The sequence below is a fragment of the Callithrix jacchus genome, chromosome 11 (assembly GCF_049354715.1).
Source record: "Callithrix jacchus isolate 240 chromosome 11, calJac240_pri, whole genome shotgun sequence".
NCBI lineage: Eukaryota > Metazoa > Chordata > Mammalia > Primates > Cebidae > Callithrix > Callithrix jacchus.
In genome coordinates, this window is record NC_133512.1 from 129,526,516 (window position 1) to 129,539,317 (window position 12,802).

A 12,802-nucleotide genomic window follows, 5' to 3' on the forward strand; every position below is an offset into this window, starting at 1 on the left:
ATTATATTCAGAGCAATTTTGCTTTAACATTGGGGTGCCTAGATAATATTTAAATTTTTTTCGATTCACGTAAAATTAGAATTGCGGTATTTTACATGAGATAGCATATGAAGTTGGTGGATATACGCCAAAACAGAGTAGAATAGGGCATTGTATATTTTTTCTGACAGGTTTTATTCAGAGAAATTCTGTTTTTAACATTGGCATGCCTAGATAATATTTAGATTTTTTCGATTTGTGTAAAAATAGAATTTCTCTATTTTACATGACAGAGCATATTGAGTTGGTGTATATACTCCAAAACAGAGTAGAATAAGGCATTGTATATTACAGACTATATTGAGAGCCATTTTCTTTTAACTTTGGGGCACCTAGATATTATTTAGATTTTTCTCGATTCGCATAAATTTTGAATGTCGGTATTTTGAATGAGAGAGCATACTGAGTTGTTATATATACTCCAAAAATGTATAGAAAAGAACACTGTATATTTTTTCTGACAAATAATATTCAGAGCAATTTTGCTTTTAACATTCGGGTGCCTAGATAATATTTAATTTTTTTTCAATTCACGTAAAATTAGCATTTCGGTATTTTATATGAGAGAGCATATTGAGTTGGTGTATATACTCCAAAACAGAGTAGAATAGGGCATTGTATATTTTTTCTGACAGATAATATTCAGAGCAATTTTGTTTTTAACACTGGGGTACCTAGATAATATTTAGATTTTTTTCGATTCTGGTAAAATTAGAATTTCGGTATTTTACATGAGAGAGCATACTGAGTTGCTGTATATACTCCAAAACAGAGTAGAATAAGGCATTGTATATTTTTTCTCACAGATTATCTTCCGAGCAATTTTGCTTTTAATATTGGGGTACCTAGATCATATTTAGATATTTTTCGATTTACTTAAATATAGAATTTCTGTATTTTACATGAGAGAGCATATTTGGTTGGTGTATGTACTCCAAAACAGAGTAGAATAGGGCATTGCATATTCTTTCTGACAGATTATATTCATAGCAATATTGTTTTTAACATTGAATTTTCTAGATCATATTTAGATTTTTTTCGATTTGAGAAAATTTGAATTTCTGTATTTAACATGAGAGGGCATACGGAGTTGGTGTATATACTCCAAAACAGAGTAGAATAAGGCATTGTATATTTCTTCTAACAGGTTATATTCAGAGCCATATTCTTTATACTTTGGGGCGCCTACATAATATTTATATTTTTTTCGATTAATGTAAATTTAGAAATTTGGCATTTTACGTGAGAGAGCATATTGAGTTGGTGTATCTACTCCAAAACAGAATAGAAAAGGGCATTGTATATTTTTTCTGACAGATTATATTCAGAGCACTTTTGTTTTTAACATTAAAGTGCCTAGATAATATTTAGATTTTTTCGATTTGGGTAAAATTAGAATGTCGATATTTTACATGAGAGAGCATACTGAGTTGGTGTATATATTCCAAAATAGAGTAGAATAGGGCATTGTATATTTTTTATGACACTTTATATTCAGAGCAATTTTGCTATTAACATTGTGGTTTCTAGATAATATTTAGATTTGTTTCGATTCACTTAAATATAGAATTTTTGTATTTTACATGAGAGAGCATATGGAGTTGGTGTATGTACTTTAAAACAGAGAAGAAAAAGGCATTGTATATTTTTTCTGACATACTATATTCAGAGCCATTTTCTTTTAATTTTGGGGCGCCTAGATATTATTAAGATTATTACCGATTCTCGTAGAACTAGAATTTTGGTATTTTACATGAGAGAGCATATTGAGTGGGTGTATATACACAAAAACAGAGTAGAATAAGGCATTGTATACTTTTTATAACAGACTATATTCAGTGCCATTTTCTTTTAACTTTGGGGAGCCTAGATATTTAGATTTATTTTGATTCACGTAAAATTAGAATTTCGGTATTTTACATGAGAGAGCATATTGAGTGGGTGTATATACATCAAAACAGAGTAGAAAAGGGCATTGTGTATTTTTTCTGACAGATTATATTCAGAGCAATTTTGCTTTTGACATTGGGGTGACTAATACTCAGATTTTTTTCGATTGACGTAAATTTACAATTTCGGTATTTTACATGAGAGAGCCTACTGAGTTGGTGTATATACTCCAAAACAGAGTAGAATGGAACAGTGTATATATTTTCTGACAGATTATATTCAGAGCAATTTTGCTATTAACATTCGGATGCCTAGATAATATTTAGATTTTTTCAATTCGGGTAAAATTATAATTTCTGTATTTTACATGAGAGAGCATACTGATTTGGTGTATATACTACAAAAGAGAGTAGTATAGGGCATTGTATATTTGTTCTGACAGATTATATTCAGAGAAATTTTGCTTTTAACATTCTGGTGCCTAGATAATATTTAGATTTTTTCGATTCGGATAAAATTATTATTTCTGTATTTTACATGAGAGAGCATACTGGGTTGGTGTATATACTCCAAAAAAGAGTAGAATAAAATATTGCATATTTATTCTGACAAATTATATTCAGTGATATTATGTTTTTAACATTGGGGTTCCTAGATAATATTTAGATTTTTTTCGATTCATGTAAAATTAGAATTTCGGTATTTTACATGAGAGAGCCTACTGAGTTGGTGTATATACTCTAAAACAGAGTAGAATAGGGCTTTGTATATTTTTTCTGACAGATTATATTCAGAGCAATTTTGTTTTTAACATTGGGGTGCCTAGATAATATTTAGATTTTTTCGATTAGGGTACAATTAGAGTTTCGGTATTTTACATGAGAGAGCATACTGAGTTCGTGTATATACAGCAAAATAGAGTAGAAATAGGCATTGTGTATTTTTTCTGACAGATTGTATTAAGAGCAATTTTGCTTTTAACATTGGAATGCCTGGATAATATTTAGATTTCTTTCGATTTCCGTAAAATTAGAATTTCTGTATTTTACAGGAGAGAGCATACTGAGTTGGTGTATATACTCCAAAACAGAGTAGAAATGGGCATTGTATATTTTTTCTGACAGATTATATTCAGAGCAACTTTGCTTTTAACACTTGGGTGACTAGATAATATTTAGAATTTTTCGATTCGGGTAAAATTAGAATTTCTGTATTTTACATGAGAGAGCATACTGAGTTTGTGTATATACTCCAAAACAGAGTAGAAAAGGGCATTGTATATTTTCTCTGACAGATTATATTCAGAGCAATCTTGTTTTTAACATTGGGATGCCTATATAATATTTAGATTCTTTTGGATTCACGTAAAATTAGAATTTCTGTATTTTACATGAGAGAGCTTACTGAGTTGGTGTATATACTCCAAAACCGAGTAGAATAGGGCATTGTATATTTTTTCTAACAGAATATATTCAGAGCCATTTTCCTGTATTTTTGGGGCACCTAGATATTATTTAGATTTTTTTCGATTCACGTAAAATTAGAATTTTGGTATTTTACATGAGAGAGCATATTGATTTGGTGTATATATTACAAAACAGAATACAAAAGGTCATTCTATATTTTGTCTGACCGATTATATACGGAGAAATTTTGCTTTTAACAATTGGGTGCCTAGATAATATTTAGATTTTTTTCAATTAGTGTAAAATTAGAATTTCTGTATTTTACCTGAGAGATCATATTGAGTTTGTGTATATAGTACAAAACAGAGTAGAAATGGGAATTGTATATTTTTTCTGACAGGTTATATTTAGAGCAATTTTGCTTTTAACATTCGGGTGCCTAGATAATATTTAGATATTTTGATTCGGGTAAAATTATAATTTCTATAATTTACATGAGAGAGCATACTGAGTTGGTGTATATACTCCAAAATAGAGTAGAATACGACATTGTATATTTTTTCTGACAGATTATATTCAGAGAAATCATGTTTTTAACATTGGGGTGCATAGATACTATTTAGATTTTTTTCGATTCACGTAAAATTAGAATTTCGGTATTTTACATGAGAGAGCATACTTAGTTGGTGTATATACTCTAAAACTAAGCAGAATATGGCATTGTATATTTAATCTTACAGATTATATTCAGAGCAATTTTGTTTTTACCATTGGGGTGCCTAGATAATATTTAGATATTTTCGATTTGGGAAAAAATAGAATTTCTGTATTTTACATGAGAGAGCATATTGAGTTGGTATATATACTAAAAAACAGAGTAGAAAAGGGCATTGTTTCTCACCGATTATATTCAGAGCAATTTTTCTTTAACATTAAGGTGCGTAGATAATATTTAGATTTTTTTCGATTCACTTGAATATACAATTTTTTTAATTTACATGACAGAGCATATGGAGTTGGTGTATATACTCCAAAAAAGAGTAGAATAGGGCATTGTATATATTTTCTGACACATTATACTCAGATCAATTTTGTTTTTCATATTGGGGTGCCTAGATAATATTTAGATTTTTTCGATTCGCGTAAAATTAGAATTTCTGTATTTTACATGAGAGAGCATACTGAGTTGGTGTATATACACCAAAACAGAGTAGAATAAGGCATTGTATATTTTTTCTAACAGAGTATATTTAGAGCCATTTTCTTTTACCTTTCGTGTGCCTAGATATTGTTTAAAATTTTTTTCAATTCGCATAAAATTAGAATTTCTGTATTTTACATGAGAGAGCATATTGATTTGGTGTATATACTCCAAAAGAGCATAGTATAGGGCATTGTATATTTTTATGACAGATTATATTCAGAGCAATTTTACTTTTAACATTGGGGTGGCTAGATAATATTTGGATATTTTTCAATTGACATAAATTTAGAATTTCTGTATTTTACATGAGAGAGCATACTGAGTTGGTGTATATACTCCAAAACAGAGTAGAATAGGGCATTGTATATTTTATCTGTCAGATGATAATCAGAGCAATATTTTTTTAACATTGGGGTGCTTAGATAATATTTAGATTTTTTTTATTGACGTAAAATTGGAATTTCGGTACTTTACATGAGAGAGCATACTGAGTTGGTTTATATACTCCAAAACAGAGTAGAATAAGGCATTGTATATTTTTTCTGACAGACTATATTCAGAGACATTTTCTTTTAACTTTGGGGCGCCTAGATATTATTTAGGTTTTTTTTTTAATGCACGTAAAATTAGAATTTCGGTATTTTACATGAGAGAGCATATTGAGTTGGTGTATATAATTTTAAACAGAGTAGAATAGGGCATTGTATATCTTTTCTGACAGATTATATTCAGAGCAATTTTGCTGTCAACATTGGGGTGCCTAGATAATATTTAGATTTTTTTCGATTCACGGAAAATTAGAATTTTGGTATTTTACATGGGAGAGCATACTGAGTTGGTGTATATACTCCAAAACAAAGTAAAATAGGGTATTGCATATTTTTTCTGACAGATTATCTTCAGCGCAATTTTGTTCTTAACATTGGGGTGCCTAGATAATATTTAGATTTTTTCGATTTGGGTGAAATTATAATTTCTGTATTTTACATGAGAAAGCATACTGAGTTGGTGTGTATACTCCAAAACAGAGCAGAATAGGGCATTGTATATTTGATCTGTCAGATTATATTCAGAGCAATTTTGTTTTTAACATTGGGGTGCCTAAATAATATTTAGATATTTTTTGATTCACGTAAAATTACAATTTCGGTATTTTACATGAGAGAGCATACTGAGTTGGTGTATATAATATAAAACAGAGTAGAATAGGGCATTGTATATTTTTCCGTACAGATTATATTCAGAGCAATTTTGTTTTTAACATTGGGGTGCCTAGATAATATTTAGATTTTTTCGATTCAGGTAAAATTAGAGTTTCTGTATTTTACATGAGAGAGCATACTGAGTTGGTGTATATACTCCAAAATAAAGTAGAAAAGGGCATTGTATATTTTTTCTCACAGATTATATTCAGAACAATATTGCTTTAAATATTGGGGTGCCTAGATAATATTTAGATTTTTTTCGATTCAGGTAAAATTAGAATTTCGGTATTTTACATGAGAGAGCATACTGAGTTGGTGTATATACTCCAAAACAGAGTACATTAGGGCAATGTATATTTTTTCTGACAGATTATATGCAGAGCAATTTTGCTTTTAACATTGGGGTTCCTAGATAATATTTAGATCTATTTCGTTTCACGGAAAATAAGAATTTCGATATTTTACATGAGAGAGCATACTTGGTTTTTGTATATACTCCAAAACAGAGTTAAGTAGGGCATTGTATATTTTTTATGACAGATTATATTCAGAGAAATTTTGCTTTATACATTCAGGTGCCTAGATAATATTTAGATTTTATCGATTCGGGTGAGATTATAATTTCTGTATTTTACATGAGAGAGCATACTGAGTTGGTGTATATATTCAAAAACAGAGTAGAATAGGGCATTGTATATTATTTCTGACAGATTATGTTCAGACCAATTTTGTTTTTAACATTGGGGTGTCTAGATAATATTTAGATTTTTTTCGGTTCACGTAAAATTAGAATTGCTGTATTTTACAAGAGAGAGCATATTGAATTGGTGTAATTACTACAAAACAGAGTAGAAAAGGGCATTGTGTATTTTTTCTGACACATTATATTCAGAGCAATTTTGCTTTTAACATTGGTGTGCCTAGATAATATTTAGATTTCTTTTAATAACGAATAATTAGAATTTAGGTATTTTACATGAGAGAGCATACTGAGTTGGTGTATATACTCCAAAACAGAGTAGAAAAGGGCATTGTGTATTTTTTTCTAACAGATTATATTCAGAGCAATTTTTCTTTTAACATTGGGGTGCCTAGATAATATTTAGATTTTTTTCGATTCACGTTAAATTAGAATTTCGGTATTTTACATGAGAGAGGATAAGGAGTTGGTGTATATACTCCAAAACATAGTAGAATAAGGCATTGCATATTTTTTATGACAGACTATATTTAGAGACATTTTCTTTTAACTTTGGAGCGCCTAGATATTATTAAGATTTTTTACCGATTCACGTAGAGTTAGAATTTTGTTATTTTACATGAGAGAGCATATTGAGTTGGAGTATGTACTCCAAAACAGAGTAGAAAATAGCATTGTATATTTTTTCTGACAGATTATATTCCGAGCAATTTTTCTTTTAACATTGGGGTGTCAAGATAATATATAGGTTTTTTTCGATTCATGTAAATTTAGAATTTCTGTATTTTATATGAGAGAGCAAACTGAGTTGGTGTTTATACTCCAAAACAGAGTAGAATAAGGCATCATATATTTTTTCTAACAGACTATATTCAGGACCATTTTCTTTTAATTTTGGTGCACCTAGATTTTATTTAAATTTTTTTAGATTCGCATAAAATTTGAATTTCTGTGTTTTACATGAGAGAGCATACTGAGTTGGAGTATATACTCCAAAACAGAGTAGAAAAGCGCATTGTTTATTTTTTATCACAGATTATATTTAGAGAAATTTTGCTTTTAACATTGGCATGCCTAGATAATATTTAGATTTTTTTTGATTCACGTAAAATTAGAATTCCTGTATTTTACATGAGAGAGCATACTGAGTTGGTTTATATACCCCAAACAGAGTAGAAAAGGGCATTGTATATTTTTTCTGACAGATTATATTCAGCGCAATTTTGCTTTTAACATTGGGGTGCCTAGATAATATATAGATATTTTTCGATTCGCTTAAATATAGAATTTCTGTATTTTAAGTGAGAGAGAATATGGAGTTGGTGTATATTCTCTAAAAAAGAGTACAATAGGTCATTGTATATTTTTTCTGACAGATTTTATTAAGAGCAATTGTCTCTTTAAGATTTTGGTGCCTAGATAATATTTAGATTTTTTCGATTTGCGTAAAATTAGAATTTCGGTATTTTACATGAGAGAGCATACTTAGTTGGAGTATATACTCCAAAACAGAGTAGAATAAGGCATTGTATATTATTTTTAACCGACTATATTCAGAGCGATTTTCTTGTAACCTTCGGGGGCCTCGATATTATTTAGATTTTTTGCATTTGCGTATAATTAGAATTTTGCTATTTTACATGAGAGAGATTATTGGGTTGGTGTATATATTACAAAACAGAGTAGAAAAGGGCATTGTATATTTTTTCTGACAGATTATATTCAGATCAATTTTGCTTTTAACATTGGGGTGCCTAGATAATATTTACATTTTTTCAATTTGCTTTAATATAGAATTTCTGAATTTTATATGAGAGAGCATATGGAGTTGGTGTATATACTCCATAAGAGTGTAGAATAGGGAATTGTTTATTTTTTCCGAGAGATTATACTCAGAGCAATTTTGTTTGTAACATTGGGGTGCCTAGATAATATTTAGATATTTCTGATATGGGTAAAATTAAAATTTCTGTATTTTACATTATAGAGCATACTGAGTTGGTGTATATACTCCAAAACATAGTAGAATAAGGCATTGTATATTTTCTCTAACTGACTATAATCAGAGCCATTTTCTTTTTACTTTTGGGCATCTAGATATTATTTAGATTTTTTTGGATTCACATAAAATTAGAATTTCATTATTTTACATGAGAGAGCATATTGAGTTTGTGTATATACCCCAAAACAGAGTAGAAAAGGTCATTGTATATTTTTTTATTTTTATTTTTTATTTATTTATTTTTTAATTTTAATTTTTTATTGGATTATAGGTTTTGGGGTACATGAGCAGAGCATGCAAGACAGTTGCGTAGGTATACACATGGCAGTGTGCTTTGCTTTTCTTCTCCCCTTCACCCACATTTGGCATTTCTCCCCAGGTCATCCCTCCCCACTCCCCCCTCCCACTGGCCCTCCCCTTTTTCCCCCAATAGACCCCAGTGTTTAGTTCTCCCCTTTCTGTGTCCATGTGTTCTCATTTTTCATCACCCACCTATGAGTGAGAATATGCGGTGTTTCATTTTCTGTTCTTGTGTCAGTTTGCTGAAAATGATGTTCTCCAGATTCATCCATGTCCCTACAAACAACACGATCTCATCATTTCTGATTGCTGCATAATATTCCATGGTGTATATGTGCCACATTTTTCCAACCCAGTCTATTATCAATGGGCATTTGGGTTGATTCCAGGTCTTTGCTATTGTATATTTTTTCTGAAGGATTATATTCAGAGCAGTTTTGCTTTTCACATTGGAGTGCTTAGATAATATTTAGATTTTTTTCGATTTACGTTAAATTAGAATTTCGGTATTTTACATGAGAGAGCATATTGAGTTGGTATATATACTCCAAAACAAAGTAGAAAAAGGCATTGTATATTTTTTATGACATTATATTCAGAGAAATTTTGCTTTTAACATTCGTGTGCCTAGATACTATTTAGATTTTTTTCGGTTCACATAAATTTAGAATATCGGTATTTTACATGAGAGAGCATACTGACTGGTGTATATACTCCAAAACAGAGTAGAATAAGGCATTGTATATTTCATCCAACAGACTATATTTAGAGCCATTTTCTTTTAACTTTGGGGTGCATAGATATTATTTAGATTATTTTCGATTCGCGTAAATTATAATTTCGTTATTTTACATGAGAGAGCATATTGAGTTGGTGTATATACTCCAAGAAAGAGTAGAAAGGGCACTGTATATTTTTTCTGACAGATTATATTCACAGCAATTTTGCTATTAACATTGGGGTGCCTAGATAATATTTAGATTTTTTTCGATTTACGTAAAATTAGAATTTCGGTATTTTTACATGAGAGAGCATACTGAGTTGGTGTATATACTCCAAAACAATGTAGAATAAGGCATTGAATATTTTTTCTAACAGACTATATTCAGAGCCATTTTTTTTTAACTTTTGGGCGCCTAGATATTATTTAGATTTTTTTCGATACACGTAAAATTAGAATTTCGGTATTTTACTTGAGAGAGCATATTGAGTTGGTGTATATACAACAAAACAGATAAGAAAAGGGCATTGTATATTTTTTCTGACAGATTATATTCACAGCAATTTTGCTTTTAACATTGGGGGTGCCTAGATAATATTTAGATTTTTTTCGATTCACGTAAAATGAGAATTTCTGTATTTTACATGAGTTAGCATATTGAGATTGTCTCTATATTCCAAAACAAAGTAGAATAGGGCATTGCATATTTTGTCTGACAGATTATATTGAGAGCAATATTGATTTTAACATTGGGGTGCCTAGATAATATTTAGATTTTTTTGATTCGTGTAAAATAAGAAGTTCTGTATTTTACATAAGAGAGCATATTGAATTGGTGTATATACTACAAAACAGAGTAGAAATAGGCATTGTATATTTTTCCTGAAATATGATATTCAGAGCAATTTTGGTTTTAACATTGGGGTGCCTAGATAATATTTAGATTTTTTTTGATTCGCTTAAATATAGAATTTTTGTATTTTACATGAGAGAGCATATGGAGTTGGTGTGTATACTCCAAAACAGAGTAGAATATGGCATTTTATAATTTTTCTGACAGATAATATTCAGAACAATTTTGTTTTTAATATTGGGGTGCGTAGATAATATTTAGATTTATTCGATCAGGGTAAAATTAGAATTTCTGTACTTTACATGAGAGAGCACATTGAGTTTGTGTATATACTAGAAAACAAAGTAGAAAAAGGCATTGTATATTTTTTTGGACAGATAATATTCAGAGCAATTTTGCTTAAAACATTGGGGTGCCTAGATAATATTTAGATTTTTTTCAATTCACATAAAATTAGAATTTCGGTATTTTACATGTAAGAGCATACTGAGTTGGTGTATATACTTCAAAACAGAGTAGAATAAGGCATTGTATATTTTTTATAACAGACTATATTTAAAGCCATTTTCTTTTAACTTTGGGGTGCCTAGATATTATTTAGATTTTTTTTGATTCGCGTAAAATTACAATTTCTGTATTTTACAGAAGAGAGAATATTGAGTTGGTGTATATACTACAAAACAGAGTAGAAATGTGCATTGTATATTTTTTCTGACAGATTATATTCAGTGCAATTTTGCTTTTTACACTGGGGTGCCTAGATAATATACAGATATTTTTCGAATCGCTTAAATATAGAATTTCTGTATTTTAAGTGAGAGAGAATATGGAGTTTGTGTATATACTCAAAAACAGAGTACAATAGGTCATCGTATATTTTCCCTGACACATTTTATTCAGAGCAATTGTCTTTTTAAGACTTTGGTGCCTAGATAATATTTAGATTTTTTCAATTCACGTAAAATTAGAATTTCGGTATTTTACATGAGAGAGCATACTTAGTTGGCGTATGTACTCCAAAACAGAGTAGAATAAGGCATTGTATATTTTTTCTAACAGACTATATTCAGAGCCATTTTCTTTTAACCTTGGGGCACCTAGATATTATTTCGATTTTTTCCATTTGCGTAAAATTAGAATTTCGGTATTTTACATGAGAGAGATTATTGGGTTGGTGTATATACTACAAAACAGAGTAGAAAAGGGCATTGTATATTTTTTCTGACAGATTATATTCAGAGCAATTTTGCTTTTAGCATTGGGGTGCCTAGATAATATTTAGATTATTTTCAATTCGCTTAAATATAAAATTTCTGAATTTTTCATGAAAGAGCATATTGAGTTGGTGTATATACCCCATAACAGACTAGAATAGGGCATTGTATATTTTTTCTGACAGGTTATACTCAGAGAAATTTTGTTTGTATCACTGCGGTGCCTAGATAATATTTAGATATTTTTGATATGGGTAAAATTAGAATTTCGGTATTTTACATTAGAGAGCATAGTTAGTTGGCGTATATACTCCAAAACAGAGTAGAATAAGGCATTGTATATTTTCTCTAACAGACTATATTCAGAGCCATTTTCTTTTAACCTTGGGGTGCCTAGATATAATTTAGATTATTTCCATTTGCATAAAATTAGAATTTCGGTATTTTACATGAGAGAGCATATTGATTTGGTGTATATACTCGAAAACAGAGTAGAAAAAACATTGTATATTTTTTGTGAAATATTATATTTACAGCAATTTTGTTTTTAACATTCGGGTGACTAGATACTCTTTAGATTTTTTTCGATTCACGTAAAATTAGAATTTTTATATTTTACATGAGAGAGCATACTGACTGGTGTATATATTCCAAAACAGAGTAGAGTAATGCATTGTATATTTATTCTAAGAGACTATATTCAGAGCCATTTTCTTCTAACTTTTGGGCGCCTACATATTATTTAGATTATTTTCGATTCACTTAGATATAGAATTTCTGTATTTTACCTGAGGAGCATATGAACCTATTGTATATACTACAAAACAGATTAGAAGAGAACATTGTATATTTTTTCTGATAGATTATATTCAGAGCAATTTTGTTTTTAACATTGGGGTGCCTAGATAATATTTAGATTTTTTTCGATGTACGTAAAATTAGAATTTCGGTGTATTTCATAAAAGAGCATACTGAGTTGGAGTATATGCTCAAAAACAGAATAGAATAGGGCATTGTATATTTTTTCTAACAGAATATATTCACAGTCATTTTCTTTAAACTTTGGGGCGCCTAGATATTATTTAGACTTTTTTCGATTTGCATAAAATTAGAATTTCGGTATATTACATGAGAGAGAATATTGAGTTGGTGTATATACTCCAAAACAGAGTAGAATAGGGCATTGTATATATTTTCTGACAGATTATATTCAGAGAAATTTTGATTTTAACATTGGGTTGCCTAGATAAAATATAGATTTTTTTTGA